This window comes from Choloepus didactylus, chromosome 4, assembly GCF_015220235.1.
Source record: "Choloepus didactylus isolate mChoDid1 chromosome 4, mChoDid1.pri, whole genome shotgun sequence".
NCBI classification, from domain to species: Eukaryota; Metazoa; Chordata; class Mammalia; order Pilosa; family Megalonychidae; genus Choloepus; species Choloepus didactylus.
Window position 1 is genome coordinate 18,082,323 of NC_051310.1, and position 27,434 is coordinate 18,109,756.

Consider the following 27,434-nt stretch of genomic DNA (forward strand, 5'->3'; position numbering starts at 1 on the left):
TATTCTTAGGAGCTAGATACACACAACACAAACATACAGCAACAACAACAAAAAAATACAAAAGTGACACCTAATAGTTAGATCCTTTTGAGGCTTAGGAAATTTTATGCAGGGAACTCCGAGATATTCAGTCATAAAAACAAGAATCAGTCTTCATATTTCAAGTTTGAAGCATTTTATTAGAGGGTATCATTTGGAAGGATGCAGGAACCGACACCAAAAATCTTTCAATAAAAGTTGGTGGCCTTTAATGTTCACCCAGAAGCAAATGCCTATCACAAGAGTCAGTTTTTTGAAGCTCTTTCTGAGAATAAACAACACTTAAAGGTGTCAATGTGGAGATTTAATTCTGTTGACTCTTACACAGAAACATGCTAAACATTAGTAGAAAAAGGAGGTTTGTGGAAACCTGGACGGGACACGTACTCGCTACCCGCGCAGCACTCTGGGAACAAACGGTTGGGCTTCGTCTGCGCACGCGCACCTGGAGCCCCGCCTCCTCCAGGAGCCGTTTGGGACTTCCCGGGCAGCTTCGTGAGACCTCTGGCGTCTTCGCTTGTTTGAAGGTAAAGTACCCGGGGTGAGAGCCGTGGGGAGTCGCCGGGAAAGGAGGGCTTGGTTCCGGGGAGCGGGACAGGGAGTCCATGGGAGTGACCCCGCTGCTTGGAGCCGGTGCGCTCGTCCGGCCGGGCCGTCCGCCCCAGAGAGGCCAACGGGGGCGAATGCCCAGCTCCGCGCGCTCTCGGGGCGCCGGGGGTGCTGAGGCCTCCTGAGGGGAAGGTGCTTGGTAACAGCGGAGTTGCGGGCACCTTCTGTCCCTCCCAGGTGTAGCTCGACCGGGAAGAAGTCGGCCCCGAAGACTGGAGGTCCGTGTGTGTTTATAATGTTATAACTTTGTGAGCGGGAAGAGCCGGCCATGGGTCTGCGGACTCTGGGGAGAGAAAGGCCTGAGTGAATTTCAGCGCTGTCACCAGAAACCAGGGGCGAGATAAGGAACTTGAGGAAGGGTCAGTTCATTCATACGAAAAGAGGTCAGTAATAATGACTGCTTCAGGACATTGTGTTGAAAGTTAGTTAAGTTTCACCGTAATTATACAAATACCAAGTACAAAGCACTGAGTAAGTGATAACTGCTTTTATATTTAGAAGACACTTTGTTCTTTACATTTAGTGGTTTCTGTAAATCTCACAGCTACTTTATGATATCGGTATAACCATACACACTAAAAGTAAAAAACTGTGGTTCAAGTTGGTGGGGTGATGTGGTCAGGTCACAAGCTAGCTGGTGGGGAAGCTTGGATTTAAAGGCAGGTATGCTTTACCCCCAATCTGAGGCTATTTCCACTATCACAGCTGCCTAAAATACAGTACTGTAGCCATCACAGCACTTAATTGAATGGCCTGTCCCAAAATCTGTGGTGATATTGTGTGAAGTGAATGCGAAGGGCATCCTACCACGGAGCAAATGCATTCTGGGGTTTCTAGTGTCTCCTTATATCCCTTGGGTAGGAATGTTCCTAGACTTGCAGGCTGTCTGTGTTTTAAGTCTGATATTACAGTGAGTTCCAAGAGTCAGGTTTTTTGTCCTCAAATGAATTTGCTTCCCAGGTCCAGGGCCCCAATCTCTTGGGAAAAAGCAGCACTAGTGAGGTTGGAAGCAGGAGGCCTGGGAACTGGAATCTTACCTGGAAGGAAATGAGTCTCTGACTTTTCACCTCTCACCAGAGCTTCAGAGGAGAGACTGAATTGCCCAGAAATAAGCAGATCCTGATTTGCTCAGCCAAAAGCAGTTCTTGATCTGCCTACCCAGAATGAAGGAAACTCTGTGATGTCACCACCTCCAGAAGCCACCACAGGCTGTCAGACAGTGGAGGGTTTGGACCAGCTTTGAGAAGGGCAAGGTGAGCTGAGGAAGCCTAGAGGCAGGCTGCTCAGCAAGGGCCACTTCACAGGAGAGCCTGTATGGGTGTGGTCTGGAGATAAGGGATGGCCTCTGGAAGTGAGGATATTCTGTCTCCATGCATCTCTAAAAGGGTCCTATGCTTTCATTTACCACACTATTCAAATTACGAGCTGCTGTGATTCATGTCCGTTACCAGTTGTGACACTCCTGACATGATTCTAACATTGTAGAATCGTAGCATGATATTTCACAAAAGGTTTCCATGGATATCTTTCTTACTCTTGAAAGCTTTAAGACATTGGGCCTGATGGCTTTCAGTAACTTGTCCAGGGACATCCAGTTTGTTCATGGCAGAGCCGGGAGGAAAAAACAGTAAAATTAACTTTCATGGATAAGGCACCAGAAGCATCTTATTACAAGAGCCTTTTGAGAAACTGTATTGTGGTTTAAACAAATAATTAAAAATTCGTGCCATAAATCCCCATTTCTTTTAATGTGCTTTATGTGGATTTTATATGTCAAGGTATAAGCAGTATTACTGGGAAAATAGATAAATGATGTACCACGAGTGTTTTTTCTGCTAAGTTACTTTTTTTAAATACACAAAATAAACTTATTATGTCCTACATATAAAACACAATATTTAGCTTTCAAAAATGTCACTATCAGGGTTTTAAAAAAACATTTTTATTTTGAAATAATTGCAGACGTGCTGGAAGGTGTTAAGAAATGTACAGGGAGGTTTGTGCACCCTTCATCCAGCCTAATCTTATGTTAACATCTTGTACAAGTATAGTACAATATCAAAATCAGTAAAGTGCAGCTTGGTCCAATTTCGCCGGTTATACATGCACTCGTGTGTGTATGTGTGTGTGTGTGTAGATTCTGCTAAGTTACTTTTAATGAAAGAATAGTAGCTTATTCTTCGGTGTTCTGTAATTGAACTAATCCTCTTTTGTTTTTATTTCTTAGTTTTTTTTCATCCAGTGAAAAACTGCAGGTTTAAGCCCTGATACTCATTTCAGAGTTGCACGTGGACAGATACTATCACCTCAACATTGTCCTTCTCATGCCTTTTCAAGGCCCAAAGGGCCCTCTTCCCTTAGGGAGACTGCTCCCCAGCTGGAGTGCTGAGATCTGAGGGAGGTAAATCTGGGACCTGGAAGGCAGGCCAGATCTCATGACCTTTTCCTGTCCCCTCAGCTGAATCGTCACCATTCTTCACATTCTCCCAGGAGCTGTAGAAAATGAAAAAATCGCAGGTGAGCTGTTTATTCATTAACCACTTTGCAGTGTAATGATTTATGAGTTTTATAAGGGTCCATACATTAATTGGAAAAGAAGAACTAGAAATAAATTATGTCGAACTTGAGGGAAGATTGCGTCATTAACTTGATATTTGCTGTCATCTTTTGGTAGCTAACCTATGTCAGCACAGGTAGCTTCCCTGCAGTTACCAGTTTGTTAAGGTGGCATGTTAGTCATGAATTTTCATTAAAAAGTATATTAAGTACTTTTTGGTATCTATTGAAAAAAGGCATAATTTCTTTAATCTATAAAAATTGTGAATAGCATAATCTGTTTTCTAATGTTAATGTATTCTTAAATTCCCATGTATACCCTGCTTGCTAATAACTGTGTTGAGTGTTTCTTAATTATATTCCTAAGGGTGTTTGTTTTGGTTTGTTTTTTTTTTTTTTTTTTTTTCCTGTGTTTTATTTTTTATTTTTTTTTTTTTTTAAATTCAGTTTTATTGAAATATATTCACAAACCATACAGTCATACATGGTATACAACCAACTGTTCACAGTATGATCATATAGTTATGTGTTCATCACCACAATCTATTTCTGAACATTTTCCTTACATCAGAAAGAATCAGAATAAGAATAAAAAATAAAAGTGAAAAGAGAATACCCAAACCATCCCCCCATCCCACCCTATTTATCATTTAGTTTTTACTCCCATTTTTCTACTGATTTTTTTTTCAATGTTTTAACTTTGTTTATCAAAAAATTAAAAACAAACAGGCAAACAACAACCAAAAAAACCCCACAACATTTCAAACAAAGCAATGGATTAAGGAAAACAAATAACCTAAAATAACTACTTTGCTTCCAATATGTTCCTACCATACCCCAAGAAAATTAATAAACCATGTCCAAACAGGGGAGTAAGAAAAACAAATAATCTAAAATAACTACATTGCTTCCAACATGTTCCTACCATACCCCAAGAAAATTAACAACCCCTAAGAAAACAAAGGAATAAGAGAAAAAAAAAACCTAAAATAACTCTATTGCTTCCAACATGATCTTACTATATCCAAGAAAGTTTACAAACCATAATCATTCCTGAGCATTCCCATAACATTGAGATTACCCTCCATAGTTTATCTGTTCTTATTAGATTATCATTCCCCCTCCACTAATTGGTATCTCTAGGTCCCCTACATTCTACAGTATAAAACATTGTACATTTTTCACAGAATTCACATTAGTGGTAACATACAATATCTCTCTCTTTGTGCCTGGCTTATTTTGCTCAGCATTATGTCTTTTTTTTGTTTTTTGTTTTTTTTTTTTTAATCTTCATTTCATTGAGATATATTCATATACCACGCAGTCATACAAAACAAATCGTACTTTCGATTGTTCACAGTACCATTACATAGTTGTACATCTTACATGGCTCTTTGAATCACAACCTTCAAGATCCTAGGAGCTGGTCCCTCTCCACCTCCCTGCCCTTCTGATGGCGTTCTCCCCTCTCTCTGCTCTGACCACATTGGCCCTCCTGCTCCTTATCTGCTCCCCCCTGCCCTGAAGCCATTGCTTCTGCCTTCCAGGCCCTCTCTGTTCCATCTTTTTTTTTTTTTTTTTTTTTTTTAATCATCATTTTATTGAGATATATTCACATACCACGCAGTCATACAAAACAAATTGTACTTTCGATTGTTTACAGTACCATTACATAGTTGTACATTCATCACCTAAATCAATCCCTGACACCTTCATTAGCACACACACAAAAATAACAAGAATAATAATTACAGTGAAAAAGAGCAATTGAAGTAAAAAAGAACACTAGGTACCTTTGTCTGTTTGTTTGCTTCCCCTACTTTTCTACACATCCATCCATAAACTAGACAAAGTGGAGTTTGGTCCTTATGGCATTCCCAATCCCACTGTCACCCCTCATAAGCTACATTTTTATACAACTGTCTTCGAGATTCATGGGTTCTGGGTTGTAGTTTAATAGTTTCAGGTATCCACCACCAGCTACCCCAATTCTTTAGAACCTAAAAAAGGTTGTCTAAAGTGAGCGTAAGAGTGCCCACCAGAGTGATCTCTCGGCTCGTTTTGGAATCTCTCTGCCACTGAAGCTTATTTCATTTCCTTTCACATCCCCCTTTTGGTCAAGAAGATGTTCTCCATCCCACGATGCCGGGTCTACATTCCTCCCCGGGAGTCATATTCCACGTTGCCAGGGAGATTCACTTCCCTGGGTGTCTGATCCCACGTAAGGGGGAGGGCAGTGATTTCACCTTACAAGTTGGCTTAGCCAGAGAGAGAGGGCCACATCTGAGCAACAAAGAGGCATTCAGGAGGAGACTCTTAGGCACAAATACAGGGAGGCCTAGCCTCTCCTTTGCAGCAACCGTCTTCCCAAGGGTAAAACTTATGGTAGAGGGCTCAACCCATCAAACCACCAGTCCCCTATGTCTGTGGTCATGTTAGCAACCATGGAGGTGGGGTAGGCGAATACCCCGGCATTCTCCACAGGCTCCTCAAGGGGGCACTACATCTTTTTTTTTTTTTTTTTCCTTGTTTGTATTTTTTATTTTTTTTTTTTTTTTTAACTTTCCCTTCTTTTTTCAAATCAACTGTATGAAAAAAAAAAGTTAAAAAGAAAACAAACATACAATAAAAGAACATTTCAAAGAGACCATAGCAAGGGAGTAAGAAAAAGACAACTAACCTAAGATAACTGCTTAACTTCCAACATGTTCCTACTTTACCCCAAGAAAGTTACATAATATAGCAACATTTCAGTGAACTTGTTCCTACTACATCCATCAGAAATTAACAGACCATAGTCATTTCTGGGCATCCCCAGAACGTTAAATAGCTTATCTGTTCTTCTTGGATTATTGTTCCCCCTTCCTTAATTGCTCTCTACTGCTAGTTCCCCTACATTCTACATTATAAACCATTTGTTTTACATTTTTCAAAGTTCACATTAGTGGTAGCATATAATATTTCTCTTTTTGTGCCTGGCTTATTTCGCTCAGCATTATGTCTTCAAGGTTCATCCATGTTGTCATATGTTTCACCAGATCGTTCCTTCTTACTGCCGCGTAGTATTCCATCGTGTGTATATACCACATTTTATTTATCCACTAATCTGTTGAAGGACATTTGGGTTGTTTCCATCTCTTGGCAATTGTGAATAATGCTGCTATGAACATTGGCGTGCAGATATCTGTTCGTGTCACTGCTTTCCGATCTTCCGGGTATATACCGAGAAGTGCAATCGCTGGATCGAATGGTAGCTCTATATCTAGTTTTCTAAGGAACTGCCAGACTGACTTCCAGAGTGGCTGAACCATTATACAGTCCCACCAACAATGAATAAGAGTTCCAATTTCTCCACATCCCCTCCAGCATTTGTAGTTTCCTGTTTGTTTAATGGCAGCCATTCTAACCGGTGTTAGATGGTATCTCATTGTGGTCTTAATTTGCATCTCTCTAATAGCTAGTGAAGCTGAACATTTTTTCATGTGTTTCTTGGCCATTTGTATTTCCTCTTCAGAGAACTGTCTTTTCATATCTTTTGCCCATTTTATAATTGGGCTGTCTGTACTATTGTCATTGAGTTGTAGGATTTCTTTGTATATGCAAGATATCAGTCTTTTGTCAGATACATGGTTTCCAAAAATTTTTTCCCATTGAGTTGGCTGCCTCTTTACCTTTTTGAGAAATTCCTTTGAGGTGCAGAAACTTCTAAGCTTGAGGAGTTCCCATTTATCTATTTTCTCTTTTGTTGCTTGTGCTTTGGGTGTAAAGTCTAGGAAGTGGCCTCGTAATACAAGGTCTTGAAGATGTTTTCCTACATTATCTTCTAGGAGTTTTATGGTACTTTCTTTTATATTGAGATCTTTGGTCCATTTTGAGTTAATTTTTGTGTAGGGGGTGAGGTAGGGGTCCTCTTTCATTCTTTTGGATATGGATATCCAACTCTCCCAGCCCCATTTGTTGAAAAGACCATTATGGCTCAGTTCGGTGACTTTGGGGGCCTTATCAAAGATCAGTCGGCCATAGATCTGAGGGTCTATCTCTGAATTCTCAATTCGATTCCATTGATCTATATGTCTATCTTTGTGCCAGTACCATGCTGTTTTGGCAACTGTGGCTTTATAATAAGCTTCAAAGTCAGGGAGTGTAAGTCCTCCCACTTGGTTTTTCTTTTTTAGAGTGTCTTTAGCAATTCGAGGCATCTTCCCTTTCCAAATAAATTTGATAACTAGCTTTTCCAAGTCTGCAAAGTAGGTTGTTGGAATTTTGATTGGGATTGCATTGAATCTGTAGATGAGTTTGGGTAGAATTGACATCTTAATGACATTTAGCCTTCCTATCCATGAACATGGAATATTTTTCCATCTTTTAAGGTCCCCTTCTATTTCTTTTAGTAGAGTTATGTAGTTTTCTTTGTATAGGTCTTTTACATCTTTGGTTAAGTTTATTCCTAGGTACTTGATTTTTTTAGTTGCTATTGAAAATGGTATCTTTTTCTTGAGTGTCTCTTCAGTTTGTTCATTTCTAGCATATAGAAACATTACTGACTTATGTGCATTAATCTTGTATCCCGCTACTTTGCTAAATTTGTTTATTAGCTCTAGTAGGTGTATCGTTGATTTCTCAGGGTTTTCTAGATATAAGATCATATCATCTGCAAACAATGACAGTTTTACTTCTTCTTTTCCAATTTGGATGCCTTTTATTTCTTTGTCTTGCCGGATTGCCCTGGCTAGCACTTCCAGCACAATGTTGAATAACAGTGGTGACAGCGGGCATCCTTGTCTTGTTCCTGATCTTAGAGGGAAGGCTTTCAGTCTCTCACCATTGAGTACTATGCTGGCTGTGGGTTTTTTCATATATGCTCTTTATCATGTTGAGGAAGTTTCCTTCAATTCCTACCTTTTGAAGTGTTTTTATCAAAAAGGGATGTTGGATTTTGTCAAATGCTTTTTCAGCATCTATTGAGATGATCAATTGATTTTTCCCTTTCGAGTTTTTAATGTGTTGTAATACATTGATTGTTTTTCTGATGTTGAACCATCCTTGCATGCCTGGAATGAACCCCACTTGGTCATGGTGTATGATTTTTTTAATGTGTCTTTGGATTCGATTTGCAAGTATTTTGTTGAGGATTTTTGCATCTATATTCATTAGGGAGATTGGCCGGTAGTTTTCCTTTTTTGTAGCATCTTTGCCTGGTTTTGGTATTAGATTGATGTTAGCTTCATAAAATGAGTTAGGTAGTGTTCCATTTTTTTCAATGTTTTGAAAGAGTTTGAGTAAGATTGGTGTCAGTTCTTTCTGGAAAGTTTGGTAGAATTCTCCTGTGAAGCCATCTGGCCCTGGGCATTTATTTGTGGGAAGATTTTTGAAGACTGATTGGATCTCTTTGCTTGTGATTGGTTGGTTGAGGTCTTCTATTTCTTCTCTGGTCAGTCTAGGTTGTTCATATGTTTCCAGGAAATTGTCCATTTCTTCTACATTATCCAGTTTGTTGCCATACAGTTGTTCATAATATCCTCTTATAATTTTTTTAATTTCTTCAGGCTCTGCAGTTATGTTACCTTTTTCATTCATTATTTTGTTTATATGGGTCTTCTCTCTTTTTGATTTTGTCAGTCTAGCTAGGGGCTTGTCAATCTTGTTGATCTTCTCAAAGAACCAACTTTTGGTGATATTTATCCTCTCTATTGTTTTTTTGTTCTCTATGTCATTTATTTCTGCCTTAATCCTTGTTATTTCTTTTCTTCTACTTGGTTTAGGATTGGTTTGCTGTTCATTTTCTAGCTTCTTCAGTTGATCCATTAGTTCTTTGATTTTGGCTCTTTCTTCCTTTTTAATATATGCGTCTAGTGCTATAAATTTCCCCCTTAGCACTGCTTTTGCTGCATCCCATAGGTTTTGGTATGTTGTGTTCTCATTTTCATTCGTCTCTATATATTTAGCAATTTCTCTTGCTATTTCTTCTTTAACCCACTGATTGTTTAGGAGTGTGTTGTTTAACCTCCAGGTATTTGTGAATTTTCTAAGTCTCTGATGGTTATTGACTTCTAATTGTATTCCATTGTGGTCAGAGAATGTGCTTTGAATAATTTCAATCTTTTTAAATTTATTGAGGCTTGTTTTATGTCCCAGCATATGATCTGTTCTGGAGAAAGTTCTGTGAGCACTAGAAAAGTATGTGTATCTTGGTGATTTGGGATGTAATGTCCTGTATATGTCTGTTAAATCTAGTTAATTTATCAGATTGTTTAGGTTTTCAATTTCCTTATTGGTCTTCTGTCTGGTTGATCTATCTATAGGAGAGAGTGATGTGTTGAAGTCTCCCACAATTATTGTGGAAACATCAATTGCTTCCTTTAGTTTTGCCAGTGTTTCTCTCATGTATTTTGTGGCACCTTGATTGGGTGCATAGACATTTACGATTGTTATTTCTTCTTGCTGAATTGCCCCTTTTATTAGTATGTAGTGGCCTTCTTTGTCTCTCAAAACATCCCTGCATTTGAAGTCTATTTTATCTGAGATTAATATTGCTACACCTGCTTTCTTTTGGCTGTAGCTTGCATGAAATATTTTTTTCCATCCTTTCACTTTCAGTTTCTTTGTGTCCCTGTGTCTAAGATGAGTCTCTTGTATGCAACATATTGATGGTTCATTTTTTTTGATCCATTCTGCGAATCTATATCTTTTAATTGGGGAGTTTAATCCATTTACATTCAACGTTAAAACCGTGAAGGCATTTCTTGAATCGGCCATCTTATCCTTTGGATTATGTTTGCCATATTTTTCCCTCTCTCTATTAATATCCTTTATTGTACCCATACCGAATCTCTTTAGTACTGAACCTTTCTCCAAGTCTCTCTGTCCTGTCTTTGTTTCTCTGTCTGTAGGGCTCCCTTGAGTATCTCCAGTAGGGCAGGTCTCTTGTTAGCAAATTCTCTCAGCATTTGTTTGTCTGTGAAAAATTTAAGCTCTCCCTCAAATTTGAAGGAGAGCTTTGCTGGATAAAGTATTCTTGGCTGGAAATTCCTCTCACTCAGAATTTTAAATATATCGTGCCACTGCCTTCTTGCCTCCATGGTGGCTGCTGAGTAGTCACTACTTAGTCTTATGCTGTTTCCTTTGTATGTGGTGAATTGCTTTTCTCTTGCTGCTTTCAGAACATGCTCCTTCTCTTCTATGTTTGACAGTGTGATCAGTATATGTCTCGGAGTGGGTTTTTTTGGATTTATTCTATTTGGAGTTCGCTGAGCATTTATGATTTGTGTATTTATGTTGTTTAGAAGATTTGGGAAGTTTTCCCCAACAATTTCTTTGAATACTCTTCCTAGACCTTTACCCTTTTCTTCCCCTTCTGGGACACCAATGAGTCTTATATTCGGACGTTTCATATTATCTATCATATCCCTGAGGTCCATCTCGAGTTTTTCAATTTTTTTCTCCATTCTTTCTTTTATGCTTTCATTTTCCATTCTGTCATCTTCCAGGTCACTGATTCGTTGTTCAACTTCCTCTAGTCTTGTACTATGAGTGTCCAGAATCTTTTTAATTTGGTCAACAGTTTCTTTAATTTCCATAAGATCATCCATTTTTTTATTTAGTCTTGCAATGTCTTCTTTATGCTATTCTAGGGTCTTCTTGATTTCCTTCATATCCCGTACTATGGTCTCATTGTTCATCTTTAGTTTTTTGAGTAGCTGCTCTAGGTGCTGTGTCTCTTCTGTTCTTTTGATTTGGGTGCTTGGGCTTGGGTTATCCATATCGTCTGGTTTTTTCATATGCTTTATAATTTTCTGTTGTTTTTGGCCTCGTGGCATTTGCTGAACTTGATAGGGTTTTTTTAGGGTTTGTAGACCTATTGAAGTCCTTATCTCTAATTTATCAGATCTACAGCTTCGTGGAGTACACTTTCTCTAACTAACCAGCAGGTGGCGTCCACGAGCCACCTGTTCTCCACAAGCCAGTTCTCCCCTGCTTAGCCTTTTTGGTGAGTGGGGGAGTGAGTCTTGTGGGGCCCAATTGGTGTACCAAGCTTGCGTGTGTAGTTGGTGTTGCCTGCCCTGTATGTGGGGCGTGTTTCTGGGCAGTCGGGGAGGGGGGGTGGCCCTAACAATCAAATCTCCCTGATGATCCTAGAGTTTTAAAGCTGCTTTCAATAGTCTAATCCTTCAGTTCAGTCCTGCCACAGTTTGTCTCTGGCACTGACCCACAAGTCTTTGGTATTGGCGTATGGCTCCTGAGACTTGCAAGTGGGCCCCTCTTCCAGTCTGTGCACCCCGGGTCCTCTGTTGAGGGATGACTGTGCTATGTCACAGGTGAGTGCCATCCCCCCAGGGCAGTTCTGGGCTGCTGGGCTGTGTAGGGAGGCTCCCAGTCTGCTCAAATGATGGCTGAATGGGGCTTTGTTAATTCACACTGCTCCACCTTCCCAGCTCTGGGACAATCAGCTGAGGTTGCAGGGAAGGCTAATGTCCACGCCCAGTTTTGTGGTGTGTGCCTGTTATTTGAAGCACTTCTGTCACACTGGGTTGTCTGGGGCAGCTCTGGGCTATGGGGCTGGCGATGGGCAGGAGTGTTTCCTGTCCACCAGGATGGTGGCTGTGAGCGGACACCCCCCTTTTCTTGGGAAGTTGTGTTGTTTAGTGAATTTTCTCAGCCACTGGATTATTGCCTTTTGTCTCAGAGCTCTCTTAGTTCTGCTCTTGACTTGACGTGCCCAAATTGCAATTCTTTGAAGCTTTCTGTATTGGGCTTCTTAGAGTAATTGTTTTAGAAAAAGAAAAAAGGATTTTAAAAAAAAAAAAACGGCCCTCCTCAGAGATCTAATGGGTTATTGAAATGCTAATAGACAAAGCAACCAGGGCCATTAAGGAAAGGTCCACAGGGCAGAGAGATCAGCTTTGCTTCGGGATTTGCATATGCGCCTCAAGGCCTGAGCTCCGCCCTTCCCCTTTCTGTGTTCACCAGAACTCCAAAAATCCTCTGCTTTTATTTTGGAGTTTTTCGTGTTGTTTTTTTTCTATGCCTGTCTCCTCTCTGCTGGGCTGGCTGCTCTCAGAGTCTCTGGTGTCTGGTCTCAGTCTATCTATGGTTGGAGTTTGAATCAGTAGAATGAGTTTCCGATAAGAGCAGCCACTGCAGTTCTCCCTTCTCCTTCCCGGAGCTGACAGCCCCTCCTCCCCCGGGACTGAGCCTGGCAGGGAGGGGCGCGGGTCCCCTGGCCGCAAAAACTTACAGATTTCGCTGATCTCAGCAGTTCCACGTTTTCATGAGTGTTGTATGAAGTATGCCCAAAGACAGATTGCTCTGTGGTGTCCAGTCCACGCAGTTCCTGGCTTTTTACCTACTTTCCTGGAGGAGTAACTAAAACTTACAGCTCACCAGTCTGCCATCTTGCCCCGCCTCACAACACACTCTTAAGAAAACCAGTGGGTAAAGGAAGAAATTACAGAAGAATTAGTAAATACCTTGAGGCAAATGACAATGAAAACACAACAGATCAAAACTTATGAGATGCAGCAAAGGAGGTTCTGAGAGGGAAATTTATTGCCCTGAATGCCTATATTTTTTCATTTGTCTTGTGTATATACCTAGGAGTAGGCTTGCTGGCTCTTTGTATATGTATCTTTACAAAAAACTGCAAAATGTTTTCAAGCTGGCAGTGCTGTTTTTATGCCCATTAGCAATGTCTGAGAGTTGTCATTGCCCTTTGGTTACCAGTGTTTGGTACATCTTATTATTTTCAACCATTCTACTTGTGTCTTACTGAATTCTAATTTGAATTCCATGATGATTAACAATGTTGAACTTCCTTTCACATGCTTTTGGCCATTCATGAACCTTTAGTAAAATCAGTCAGCTCTTCAGTCCATTTCTTTGTTTAGCTTTTTTTTCTATTGTCTTAATTTTCAGTTGAAAGAGTTCAGACCTTTGTCATATATGTTTTACAAAGTTTTTCTGTCTTTGGCTTGCCTTTTTAATTTGTTACAGTGTTTTTTTTTTTTTGAAGAAAACATTTTTAGGGTTTCTCGGGTTTTCTGCATATACTTTTTATAAAAAAAATTTTATATTGAAATAATTGTAGATTCACAGTAATTATCCAAGTTTCCTCAAGTGGTTACATCTCATGTAAGTAGGACACATGGCCACCATAAAACTAACATTTGTACAATGTGTGTGAATAGTTCTATGCCATTTTATCACATGTGTAGATTTGTGGAAGCACCAACCCAGTCAGGATACGGAACTGTTCTATCACCACAGAAATCTTTCTCATGCTACCCGCTTATAGTCACACCTATCTGATCTCCCACCACTCCTAATCTCTGTCAACTACAAATCTGTTCCATCTCAGTAATTTTGTCATTTCAAGAATGTTATGTAAATGGATTCATAAAGTAAATGATGTGTTGATATTAACTTTTCTATTCAGCATCATGCTTTTGAGATTCATCCAAGTTGTTCTTTGAATCAATTGTTCATTCCTGTTATCACCACACCATATTCCCTTGTATGAATTTTTGTCAGTTTAGTCATTCACCTATTGAAGGACACTTTGTTTCAGTTTTTGGCTATTAAAAATAATACTGCTATGAAAAGTTCTGTTCAGGTTTTCATTTCTGTGGGATGAATACCCAGGGATGTAATTGATAAGTTATATGGTATGTGAATATTTATTTTTTAATGAAATTGCCAACTATTATCTGGAGTGGCTTTATGATTTTGCATTCTCATTAGCTGTTCATGAGAGTTCCAGTTATTCCATGTCTTCACAAGTACTTGGTACTGTCATTTTTTAAAATTCAGTTTTATTGATATATATTCACATATCATACAGTCATCCATGGTGTACAATCAGCTCTTCACAGTACCATCATATAGTTGTACATTCATCGCCCAAACCTGTTTTTTTGAACATTTTCCTTATACCAGAAAAACTAAAAATAAGAATAAAAAATAAAAGTAAAAAAGAACACCAAAATTATCCCCCCCCACTCCCACCCTCATTTTCATTTAGTTTTTGTCCCCATTTATCTGCTCATCCATCCATACACTGGATAACGGGAATGTGATCCACAAGGCTTTCACAAACACACCGTCACCCATTATAAGCTACATTGCTATATAATCATCTTCAAGAGTCAAGGCTACTGGGTTGGAGTTTGATAGTTTCAGATATTTATTTCTGGCTATTCCAATACATTAAAACCTAAAAAAGGTTATCTATATAGTGCGTAAGAATGGCCACTAGAGTGACCTCTCAACTCCATTTGGAATCTCTCAGCCACTGAAACTTTATTTTCTTTCATTTCGCATCCCACTTTTGATCAAAACGATATTCTCAGTCCCACAATGTAGGGTTCAGATTCATCCTCGGGAGTCTTATCCTGCAATGTCAGATAGATTTACACCCCAGGGAGTCAGGTCCCACATAGCGGGGAGAGCAGTGAATTCGCTTGCCAAGATGGGTTAGCTAGAGAGAGAGGGCTACATCTGAGGAACAAAGAGGTACTCATGGGGAGACTCTTAGGCACAGTTATAAGCAGGTTTAACTTCTCCTTTGCACTAATGAGCTTCATAGGGGCAAATCCTGAGATAGAGGGCCAGGCATACCAAATTGCCAGTCCTCAGTGTTTGTGAGAACATCAGCAACAATCCAGGTGAGGAAGTCCAGCACTTCTGCATTTTCCCCCAGCTCTTCAGGTGGTCTGTGCATATATATTTTTATTCTCTCCCCAAACTCCTTTTCAGTGTGTTACTATTTCACACTAACCTATACAAACCCACTAGGTCTCACTTCCTATTCAAAGTTTCATGTAGTTATGGTATTTGAACAAACTGTATGAATTAAATTGTTTAGGAAATATAGATCCTGCACCAATTAAGAATCTCCTCCCTTGGTCTCACATGGAAGTTGAAGTTTTAAAAGACAATCAGGAGAACCTAAGATGTTGGCCAGGTGAGACAGGGAAAAAAAAAACCCTCCGTGAAAAATACTAGATAAAAGCCAGAAAGTGACCCCGAACACCAGTTCCAGCGATGCACCAGCCAGACGAGATCTGCTAAATCTGCAGGGACTGTGCATTTGGTGAAACCAGGAGTCTGCATTCTGAAACAAGTGAGTGAGCCGGCTGAAAGTCCAGTGGCCACACTGCGGTGTGGGGAAACTGTGGGTTGGCATTTGGAAACAGACTAGTTCTTTTAAAAAAAAATACAAAAACCGGGAGCGGCTGCAGATATGGCAGCAAGAACCATGCAGTGAAGTGTGGCAGGAGCAGGCTATGCCAACACCTTGGTGTCTGGCGTGGAGGATAGCCCTTTCCACACCCGCTGCTGATCGTCTTGGGGACAGGGGAGCAGAGGGGAGCCAAAAGGAGAAAGAAACCGTGCCCCTTGCAGCTGTCTTCCCAGCGGGCTGGGGACACGCCTGCCCAGCACCAGAGCCATAGCCCAGAGCTGCGCCAAAGTTCCCAGTGTGATGGGGACTGTTTCCTGCAGTGCTGTGCACCCACCACAATATCGGCCATGGACAATGGCCTTTAGTGCACCCAAAGCTAAGTGTCCCAGAGCTGGGAAGGCGGAGCTGTGCAAAAAGGGGGAAATTAACACACCCCATTCAGCCATCTTTACAGCAGGCTGGGAACTCCCCTGCACGGCCCAGCAGCCAAGGCCTTCCTGGAGGGCTGGCGCGCACTTGTGATGTAGCACAACATTCCCTCAGCAGAGGTCCTGGAAGAGCATGGCTGAAAAGGGTGACCCGCTTGGAAAGCCCAGAGACCCTACGCCAATATTGAGGACTTGTGGGTCAGCGGCAGAGACAATCTGTGGCAAGACTGGAATGAAGGCTTAAACTCTTGCAACAGCCTGAAATCTCTAGGAACACCTGGGAGGTTTGATTATTAAAGCTGCCCTCCCTCCCTAACCACTCAGATACATGCCCCGCATTCAGGACGGATAGCACCAACAACACACCCAATCTTAGTGCACCAACTGAACCCCACAAGAATCAGATCCCCACACACCACAAAGACGAAGTTGGGGAGAACTGACTTGAGGGGAATAGGTGACTCATGGATGCCATCTGCTGGTTACAGAAAGTGTACGCCACCAAGCTGTAGACCTGCCAATTAGAGATTGGTATTTTTCATGTCCTGAAAGAGCTCTGTCAAGTAAAGCAAATGCCAAGAGGCCAAAAACAACAGAAAATTTTAAAGCATGTGATAAAACCAGATGATATGGAGAACCCAAACCCAAACACCCAAATCAAAAGAGCAGAAGAAACACAGTAGTTGGTGCAATTAATCAAAGAACTAAAGACAAACAATGAGAGCATGGCACAGGATATAAAGTACATGAAGAGCATGGCACAGGATATAAAGGACATAAAGAAGACCCTAGAAGAGCATAAAGAAGAAATTGTAAGAGTAAATAAAAAAATAGAGGGTCTTATGGAAATAAACTGTTGGCCAAATTAAAAAGACTCTGGATACTCATAATACAATATTAGAGGAAGTTGAATAATGACTCAGCATCCTCGAGGACCACAGAATGGAAAATGAAAGAACAGAAGAAAGAATGGGGAAAAAAATTAAAAAAATGGAAATGGATCTCAGGGATATGATAGATAAAATAAAATGTCCAAATGTAAGACTCATTGGTATACCAGAAGGGGAATAGAAGGGTAAAGGTCTAGAAAGAAGAGTCAAAGAAATTGATGGGGAAAACTTCCCAAACCGTCTACATGATATAAATACACAAAGCATAAATGCCCAGCAAACTCCAAATAGAATAAATCCAAATAAACCCACTCCAAGACATATTCTGATCAGACTGTCAAATACTGAAGAGAAGGAGCAAGTTCTGAAAGCAGCAAGAGAAAAGCAATTCACCACATAGAAAGGAAACAACATAAGACTAAGTAGTGACTACTCAGCGGCCACCATGGTGGTGAGAAGGCAGTGGCATGACATATTTAAAATTCTGAGAGAGAAGAATTTCCAACCAAGAATACTTTATCCAGCAAAGCTCTCCTTCAAATTTGAGGGAGAGGTTAAATTTTTCACAAACAAATGCTGAGAGAGTTTGCCAATAAAAGACCTGCCCTACTTCAGATACTAAAGGGAGCCCTACAGACAGAGGAACTAAGAAAGGAGAGAGAGATATGGAGAAATTAAACATATAGAACCTTACATCCCAAATCACCAGGACACACATTCTTCTCTAGTGATCATGGATCTTTCTCCAGAATAGACCATATGCTGGGACATAAAACAAGCCTCAATAAATTAAAAAAAAAATCGTATTTATTCAGAACATATTCTCTGACCACAATGGAATACAAATAGAAGTCAGTTACCATCAGAGACTTAGAAAATTCACAAACACCTGGAGGTTAAAAATGAGGGGGAGATGAAAACATCCCTGGATAATCAAAAGCTGAGGGACTTCATCACCAGTAGATCAGTCCTATAAGAAATGCTAAAGGGAATTGTGCAGGCTGAAAGGATGGGACACTAAACAATTGACTGAAACCATATGAAGAAATCAAGATTTCCAGTAAAGATCACATAGTAAATATAAATACCAATACTACTGTATTTTTGATTTGTGACTCCACTATTTCCTTCCTACAGGACCTAAAATACATAAACTGTAATGATAAATCAGTGGTTTTGGACTCAATGTAAAATACGTAATTTTTGACAAGAGCTACATAAAGATGGGGGAATGGAGGAGTATAGGAGCATAGTTTATGTGTCCTATTGAAGTTAAGTTGGTATCAAAGAAAAACAAGATTGTTATAGATTTGAAATGTTAAATTTAAGCCCCATGGTAAACACAAAGAAAGTATCAGAGAATACGACCATAGAGATGAAAAATATAGTATGGGTTACGAGAAGTGGGGGAAGGGGCAATGGGGAGTTAAGAAATGAGTGTAGGGTTTCTGTTTGGGGTGAAGGGAAATTTCTAGTAATGGATGGTGGGAAGGTGATAGCATTGAAACATTCTAAATGTGATTAATCCCACAAAGGGAATGCTAGGGAGGGGTTGGAATCAGAAGATTTAGGCTGTATATGTTTCCACAATTGAAAAAAAAAACAACAAAAAAACACAGTATCATCCTTTACCCTTTGGCCCAATTAGCCTGAGTCCTAATCAGTTGCTCTATGTGGTAATCCTGACATTCATATCTTCTGAGCTCTAGCTCTGAGTTTTAGGTGTCACATAGGTACCCAAATTTCCAGGGATCGATGAGGTTATACCCAAAGGGTTCAACATCTCAGAATCTGGAGATAGCCATTACAATTCAGGAATAGATGTGGCTGCTGTAAGAGCTTACAATCTAGGGACCATTACAATAAGTGTTCCCCTGATAAGCTGTGCTCTAAGATTCAATTCTGAGTCTACACATTGTAGTTAATCCATATTGGTGAAGCGTTATAGTGTTTGCCTTTGTTTCTGGCTTAGTTCACTCCAAGTGCTGTCTGCAGGATCCATTCACCTCGCTGGGTGTCTCACAGCTTCACTTCTTGTCACAGTTGCTCAGTATTCCATTGTATGTACGCACGACAGTTCACCATTCTGTTCCTCAGTCAATGTACCCTTAGGCCACCTCCACCCATTGCAAATCATGCATACTGTCTCCATGAACACCAGTGTGCAAATGTCCATTCATGTCTCTGCTCTCAGGTCCTCTAAATATATGCCCTCTAGTGAGGTTGCAAGACCTTGTGGCATCCACATAGTTAGCTTCTTGTGGAACCACCACACTGTCCTCCAGAAAGGCTACACCATTCTGCCTTCTAGCCAGCAGTAAATACATACATCCCTCTCTCCATGTTTTCTCCAGCACTTTTATCCCTGTTTATATATTTTTCCTACATTTTTATAGAGCTATATTCACATATCCACAGAGTACAATCAGTTGTTCACAGTACCATCACATATTTGTGTTTATCTCAACAGTCAGCACTTGAATATATTGATTACTGTGAAATAAAGTTTTTTTAATGAATAATAAAAAGATAATAAAAACAAAAAAATATCCTACAATAGAATAGGATTATAGGGTCAGAAAACAACTCCACTACCAAGAATCCCATAACCCTCCCTTATATTCCCTTCTGGTACACATTTGGCTTTGGTATACTGCCTGTGTTACATTTAATGGAAACATATTACACTATTACTGTTGACCATAGATTCCAGTTTTGTTTGATTATATTTTTCCCCAATACCATTCCCTTTCCAACACTCTGCATGGTTGACATTCATTTGTTCTCCCACATGCATTTGTACATTTAGTCACAATCATTCAGTGCTCCAGTTTTTCCTGTTAAACAGTCAGTCTTTATCTTCTATCATTACCTCATGTGTCATTCATGGCCCTAGCCAACCTCTTTTAGCTTTATTCACAGATGTCTTTATTCAGTGTACTTAAAATATTGTGCTACCGTCACAGTATTATGCTATTTTTGTATCATACAGTAATTTCTACTGAACATTCTGTTCTCCTTCAGCATCAGATGCCCAATCTCTACCCTCTTTCTGCTGATAGCCTGCATTATAAGCTTTTAACTCTCAAAGTTTGCTCATTAATGTTAGTTCATATTAGTGAGACCATGCAGTATTTGTCCTTTTGTTTCTGGCTAATGTCTCTCAATAACATCCTCAAGGTTTGTCCATGTTGTTATGTGCTCTGTGTCTTTGTTCTGTCTTACACTTGCATAATGTTCCATTGTGTGTGTGTACCGTTTGTTTATCCACTCATGAATTGATGGACATTTGGAGTGTTTCCATCTCTTGACTATTATCAATAATTCTGCAATAAATTCTGACCTCTAACTTAGGTTCCATTTAGTTGATCGGAGTTTTTCACCTCTTGTTTTTCTGTTTCTTGCCCTGCCTCTGTGTAGCCTTTTTGAGAGAGGGTCTCCTCAGATATGGTCAACCCCTGTCAGGTTTTCCCAGTCCAGAGAGGCCCAGGTCTCTGGAGAAGCATATGGAGTTTCCCTCAGGAAAACCCTCCTGTGAAGCCTTTAGACTCTGTGCTTTTCCTATCCTGTCCAGCAGGTGAAGCTTGCCAGCCCACAGTTCCCCCACCAGTGTAAGGAGTTGCAGAGCCTTAAGTTCTCCAGAGGAACCTGACTGTTCAGGGGCGTGACTGATTGAAGTTGACTTCTGAATTCCAGCCCCTGGTGTCCGGGTTCCCTGAAGGAAGGCTGCCACTGGAACTGGACCACGCCTCCCTTTTCTTTGGGGGGTTATGCCCTTTAGGGAATTGTCTCCCTTACTAGACTTACTGCTTTGTCTCTCAGAGCTATCTTAGCTCTGCTCTTAGCTCTTGGGTCCAGGGGCCAATTGCAGTTCTTTAAGTCTTTCTGTAATGGGCTACTTAGAATAGTTATTTAAAAAAAAAATGAGAGAGAGAAAAAGGTCAAAAAAGAAAAAAGGAAAAGAAAGGCCCAGTATAGACTATTTAAAGAAAAGCTCTTTAGTCTTATTACCTCTGCCTACTGGATAGTTACCCTGAGACACCTTTAATTCCAGCCTTGCAGGTGGGCGGGGTTGACACAGGAGTTCTGATAGGCTATTGAAAAGCAAAAAGATAAGGAGTTGGAGGGCAGTTGCAGAGTAAACAAGAAACCAGAAAAGTCGGCTTTTCAGAGAAGGACCCTGGCTTCTGGGGTTTGCCTATGTGCCTGATTCTGTTGGAGCCAAGCCCTGCTCCTTATTATGTTCACCCCCCAACTCCAAAAGTCTCTGTTTTGTTTTGTTTTATTTTTTTTGTTTTTGCTAGCCCTGTTTCATATCTGTGAGGCTGCCTGCTCCCAGATTCTCTGGTGTCTGCTCTCAGTTTATCTAAGGTTAGTCTTTGTTCAGCAATTTGAATTTGTTAGTTCTGCAACTGGGGCTGGTTTGAAGCTCCCTCCAGGTTTCCAGCACCAGCAGTTCCTCCTCCCTCAGGAAACTAGCCACCAAACAGTCCACCTTGCTTGGTGGGGAGGGGCACGGGGCCCCTGGCCATGAGAACTTACATGTTTTGCTGATCTCAACTACTCCAGGTGTTTGAGACTGTTGTATAATGAGTGACTGAACACAGATTTCTCTGAGTTGTCTGTTCCACACAGTTCCTGGCTATCTACCAGCTACTCCAGAGGAGTAACTAAAATGCACACTTCACCACTGTGCCATCTTGCCCCATCTGTCTCAGTACTGTCATTTTTTATATCAGTGTTTATGAAAGTTATATAGTGTCATTTTCCTTTATCTGGTATTAATATAGCACTGAGATTTTCTTATTACTGTTTGCATGGTATCTTTTTCTTTCCTGTTACTTTTACCCATAACTTGTCTGTGTTTTTATATTTAAAGTGGATTTCTCATGGACATGATATAATTGAGTCTTGTAGACATTATCTAGTTGTGCCTTGCTGTCAGCCTGTCTTTTAATTGGACAGATTATAATTAGACCGTTTGTTCATTTGCTTAATGTTACTATTGATATGGTTGACTTGAAATGTACCATATGAGTATTGTTTGGGATGTTTTGTGGAAGTTCTACCAGTGATGAGATGCAAACACACATACCCAGGGAATTGAGAATGCGTGACACGACACATTTAATTGATCAGAGGGCCTGGATGGGGAGAGGTGAGATGAGGGTGGCTCAGGGGACTGGGGCTTATCTAACTTAGGTTCCCACTAGGGTCAGTGGAGGAAGGGGGAGAAGCCCATGTGGGTCCCTGGCCCTCACCTTTATTGTGACCCTTTGAGGAAGAGTGGGGTTTTCCTGCAGTTGTTGGGGATTGGCCACTTTAAGCTATGACGTTCAACGGGCACAAGTGGCAAGGGTTGTTTGGGGAAACTGAGGATGGCTTTTGTCATCCAGACTTTATGAAGGTACATGCTATGCTATTTGTGGTTACGCCTAGACAGGATTAGCTGGAGTGATAGCTCAAAGGAGGGACTTATGACTAGGTAGGCAAAATGATGAGGCACCAAATATAATTTATTTTACACCATTACCGTCCATCCTGTGATGCTTCAGCATCATTTTTTTAAGAGTAGTTAAGTTATTTAAAGACATACTTAAGCTGTTCATTCCGGTTCAAATGATCAGTCTAAATAAGGGTACTGTAATCATCATTAAAACTAGTACTATGACTAGTAATTGGGAGATCTGGCAAAGCCAGTCTCCACTGGTAGTGGAACTTAGTCATGAGAAAAGTTCCTGGGTGGGCTTGAAGATAGTGAAGGTTTGGGAGGAATTATACATTTTTAACAAAGGTTTTGGAGATATTAGTAATGTACATCTGTGTTTTATCTTTTATAAATTTTATTTGATTTGCCCTGAATTGTTGATATACATGCAGCAGGCCATGCTGGTCATAGCATAGACTCCCCACACCCAAATCATACCCCCATCCCACCCTATTTTTCATTTAGTTTTTGTCCCCATTTTTCTACTCATTCATCCATACACTGTATAAAGGGAGTGTGATCCACAAGGTTTTCACATCCATACTGTTACCCCACATAAGCTACATTGTTATACAGTTGGCTTCGAGAGTCAAGGCTACCAGGTTGCAGTTTGATATTTTCAGATATTTACTTCTAGCTATTCCAATACATTAAAAATTAAAAAGGGTTATCTATATAGTGCATAAGAATGCCCACCAGAGTGACCTCTCGACTCCATTTGAAGTCTCTCAGCCACTGAAACTTTATTTTGTTTCATTTTGCATCCCCCTTTTATTTAAGAAGATGTTCTCAATCCCATGATCCTGAGTCCAGGTTCATCCCTGGGTCATATCCTGTGTTGCCAGGGAGATTTACACCCCTGGGAGTCAGGTCTACATAGCAGGGAGGACAGTGAGTTCACCTGTTGAGTTGGCTTAGCTAGAGAGAGAGGGCCACATCTGAGCAACAAAGAGGTACTCGGGGGGAGACTCTTAGGCATAATCACAAGCATACTTAGCTCTTCCTTTGTGGTAACAAGCTTCATAAAGGCAAGCTCCAAGATAGAAGGCTCAGCACAGATAGTCTGACAGAAATGCAAGCAACAACAGCTTTATTAGATCAAATGACCTGGAGGGCAGAGAGAAGAATGAGGGTAGTAGGGGACTGGGGCTTACCCAACCTAGGTTCCCACTGAGGTCAATGGAGGATGGAGGGGGAATGCATCTGTGTCTCCAGCCCTTGTCTTTATTATGGCTCATGGAAGGGAGGTGGAGTTTTCCCATGGATGCTGGGGATTGGCAGCTTTAAACTTTGCAGCAAAAAGAGAAGTGGTGAGGACCTTTTGGGGACACTGAGGACGGTTCTTATCATTCAATCCATAAAGAGGCACATGGCTTGCTAGTTTCTGTTACACCTGAGGCAGGGGCTAATTGGGGTGGTTTCTCAATAGGGGAACTTATAACTAGCCCAGGCAAGATAATGTGGCACCAAATATAATTTATTTTATACCATTATAAGTATTTGCTGTTTTTCCAGACTGATTCTTCCTTTTTTCTTCTTTTAATTTTTAACTTATTATAGTATACCTTCAAGTAATGTTTTATCACTTCACAAATGTTAGAAGAATCTTAGAATACTTTTTTTCCATTTTCTGTTTTCCATCTTTCATGCTGGTTTATCATATATTCTACTTAATGTGTTATAAACTCCAAATATATTATTACTGTTTTTAGTTTTAATTTTCAATTAACTTTGTTTCTTTTTTTTTTTTTTTTTTTTTTTTTTGCTTATAGAGAGAAAGTCCATGTTAAACACCAAAAGAGGTTTTCTGGGGATGACTCCTAGGCATAATTATAGGTGACCTTAGCCTACCCTTTACCACCATAAGTTTCACAAGAGCAAGGCTCAAGATCAAGGGCTTGACTTACAAAGTAGGGGGTTCCTCAGGTCACATAGCTTATCTTATGTCCATGATAATCCATTCATATCTCACATTATCATCACTTAATTGTACAGTCCTCATCACTCTGCATTTTAAACAATTCTCATGACCTCAAAAAGTTTGTAGCTCTTTTCAGTCCTTAATTATTTGTCCCTAGTATTTGTGTGTATTAGTATGGTATTCCCATTAACTATAGTCCTAGTATGCAATATGTAGATTTTCCCCATATGCCCTTCTGTTGTCCGATCTCTGTACTAGTGTCATACCTTTAATTATATCGTGCAAGCAGCTATCCATATATGTAGTGCTGATCTGTGGGATACATACCTTTAAATAATCCCTTTCAATTCTATTGCCATCTGTACAGCTCTGATACTTATATGCCATTAACAAACATCACCCCTATCCATTCCCATACCTTTGAATTCACCATCTTTCATATATCTGAACATGTTAGATTATCATTCCCCTTCTACTACCTGCTGTCTGTCACCAGATCCCCAACATTCTATATTATAAGACATTGATTTTACATTTTCAGGGAGTTCATAGAAGTGGTAACATACAATATCTCTCGTTTTGTGCCTGACTTATTTTACTCAGCATTATATCTGCAAGATTCATCCATGTTGCCATATGTTTCAGGACCTGGTATTTCTTACTGCTGCATAGTATTCCATTGCATGTATATACCACATTTTGTCCATCCACTTATCTGTTGAAAGACACTTGGAGTGTTTCCATTTCTTGAATATTGTGAACAGTGCTGATATTAACATTGGCATACAAATGTCTGTTTGTGTCACTGCTTTCAAATATGGGCATATACTGAGAAGTGGAATTGCTGGAACGTAGGGTAATTCAAGATCTACTTTTCTGAGAAACCGCTAAACTTGTCTTCCACAGCAGCTGTACCATTACATATTCCCACCAGCAATGAATAAGAGTTCCAATTTCTCCACACTGCCTCCAGCATTTATTTTTTCCTGTTTAATGGTAGCCATTCTTACTGGTTTGAGATGGTATCTCATTGCAGTTTTGATTTGCATTTCTGTGATAGCTAGTGAAGATGAATTTTTTTTATTTGAGTTTTAGCCATTTGTATTTCCTCTTTGGAAAAATACTTTTTCATATATTTTGCCCATTTTATAATTTGACTTTTTATAATATTGTTGAGTTGTAGGTTTTCTTTATATTTGCAAGATATCAGTCTCTTGTCAGATACATAGTATATTAGTTAGGGTTCTCTATGGAAACAGAACCCACAAAAGATATCTGTAAATATAAGGTTTTATAAAAGTGTCTCTCACAACTGTGGGGATGCATGAGTCCAAATTCCTTAGGGCAGCTAGTGAAATGCCAACTCTGATGAAGTTAAGTTGTTTGATGAACTCCTCAGGAGATGCTGGCTAGCTGAAGAAGTGACAAAGGTTCTCCCTCTTCTCCCTTAAGAGTATTCAACTAATTGGATTAAATCCAGCTGATTTAATCTCACATTGCAGAAGACACTCCCTTCATTGATGTAATCAGTCACAATTGCAGTCAATTGACTGGTGATGTAACAAATCAGCCTTCTGGTTTATTAACCAGCCACAAATGTCCTTGCAGTAATGGATAGGCCCATGCTTGCCTGACCAGACACCTAGGCACCATCACCTGGCCAAGTTGACAGACCTAACCATCACAGTCCACTCCTTGTCAACTTGGCAGCTATACACATCACCTTAAACCATACTTAATCTCTAAATAGAACACAATAACTGATAAATTTTTTGCCTAACAATACTTGGTTGTCCTGCATACAAACGGAGCCACGCTACATCTCCCCAGAGTAGGGTGCAAGTTCTTCGGTAATGTTAACTCTTAAACTTGATTTCCTATAAATTAAATACTATGAAATGGAAAATACAGTCATATCAAACATAGTCCTAACCAAAACAAGAAGGAAATATTCTTGCCATCATAGTCCTCTTTCTGCAACTGTTCATATGCTTGCAGGTCTTACTTACCACTACCCTCTTCCAGTGCCCATTCCATGTTCCCTTTACCCTCAGGAAGCACTTCAGCTGGTCGAGGCTCCTTGCCTGGTGGAGTGACCCAAACCTTCATTCCTGAAGTTTCTGGGCCATTGGTGGTCTTGCCTAAATTGGGCTGTTGCTGTTTTCAATTGACTTTAATCACAGGGCATGGTAGGTACTAAGAGTACACCCTAGGGGATCTCCTATATTCCAGGAAAATTCTTCTTTACCTCCATGTGTAGTTGCAGTGCTATTTCCCCTTGATAGTGAGAATCAATCACCCCAGCCAGTACAGTAATCCCCTGGTAAAAGGCCATAGTTCCCAAGGCTGGGAGGAAGATTGAGTATAAATTTTTGACAGTCTAACAGGATCCTTCCCCAAGGGTACCTGGCCTTGCCCTCTTTCAAGAGGCTCTGGGTCTGTGAACTATCTCAAGTCTGGGAGTTGATTAAGGGGCTATGATTCTGTGTTTTTGTAGTTGAGGTTAGACTTGTTCACCTGACCTAGAATTCTGCTTATACAGATCACATTTAGTAGACTGCCCATCTATTTTATTTCTAGGTACTGCATGATCTAGCCAATGCCATAAGTCTCTGCAAGTCACTGTTTTGACTGCTGCTTTGAGCCTGCTGACCATTACAGTAGCCACGCCCACCTTGTCTTTGGCGAGTAACTGCTGCCACATGGCTTCTGCCAACTTGGGATCTGATTTTCCCCATTGTGTTTAACGATTCCAGCTCGGTGAAAGCAGTTCCCCTAGTGCTATCTGATCTACAGAGAAGGGTGACTACAGTGCTCTTCAGGGATGACAAAGTTAGACTCACAAATTTATTTCTCACAGTCCTGGTGAAAGGTTTGTCCTCTGGATATTCCTGGGGTGTGTGAGCAGGTCTTCCATGATAAATCCACTCCAATATTCCAATCCTTCTAATCTTTAAATCTCTTCCCCTGCATTATACCAGGGCATATCTGGCATTTCGACCTCAGGTAATGTGGGCCACCTTTTTTCCAGGTTTCAGCCAACCACCCAGACAAATTGTTAATGGCCTTTCTAACCCCTTGAGCTACAACACTGAATGCAGAATCTCTGCTTAGTGGGCCCATGTTAATAAATACAGCCTGTCTAACTTTATATTACTTCCTTCATTATCCCACACCCTTAATAATTCTCACACATATTTCCCTGATTTTTGTCTATATAAATTGGAAAGTTCATGTAGGTCTTTTGGAATATAGTGTACTTCCTCATGGATCACATTTTATACCTCACCCTTCAGGGCCTGTTGGGACTTTAGTTAAAGGTCTT

At 40.3% G+C, this 27,434-nt stretch overlaps 1 long non-coding RNA gene across 13 annotated transcripts in view; it reads left to right on the top strand.

The window, feature by feature from the left end:
• The first annotated feature begins 505 nt into the window (after positions 1 to 505).
• LOC119531164 overlaps positions 506 to 27,434 on the top strand; it is a 67,297-nt gene continuing 40,368 nt past the window's right edge. For 4 of the 13 annotated variants that reach the window (XR_005216259.1, XR_005216270.1, XR_005216260.1 and 1 more), the window contains exons 1-3: positions 506 to 566; positions 826 to 1,031; positions 3,107 to 3,165. This is a non-coding gene — a long non-coding RNA (uncharacterized LOC119531164). Of the gene's footprint in view, positions 567 to 825; positions 1,032 to 1,725; positions 1,902 to 2,985; positions 3,166 to 27,434 lie in introns of all 13 variants that reach the window. The other 9 variants (XR_005216261.1, XR_005216263.1, XR_005216262.1 and 6 more) reach the window with 6 other exon arrangements.